Here is a 479-nt window from a genome sequence, read left to right on the forward strand (position 1 = left end):
CAGGAAGGACTTCACAAGGCCTGGCCGAGACAAAGGGGTTTGCGTGGAGGAAAGAGTTTGGAGGTAAAACAGTGTTGGAAGACAGTGTGTGATCCGGACAGCTTACGTGGAAAGACCTCGCTGATAACCAACCCCAGGAAGGCAGGTCTCAGGAGGACTGTCTAACCACAGGCTGAGAATTGCTTGAGAACCTGCCCTCACAAAGCCTGAAACCCAAGCTGACCGTCATCCATCTCCTAGAACAAAACTTAGCATCTTTAAAGATGACAACATCATCCAAACTCTCAAGATAGCCTTCATGATGTTCAGCATACAATAAAAATTATTATATATGCAAAGAAGCAGACAAATTTAACCAGAAGAAAAGTTGATAGAACAGAGCCAGAGATGACACAGATGTTGGAATTCAAAGAGAAAGATTTGAAAGAAGAGAAAGACATGAGTGAGTAGATAGAGAATCTCAAAAGAATGGAAACTAT

This window comes from Colobus angolensis, unplaced genomic scaffold (genome assembly GCF_000951035.1).
Source record: "Colobus angolensis palliatus isolate OR3802 unplaced genomic scaffold, Cang.pa_1.0 Scaffold577, whole genome shotgun sequence".
NCBI classification, from domain to species: Eukaryota; Metazoa; Chordata; class Mammalia; order Primates; family Cercopithecidae; genus Colobus; species Colobus angolensis.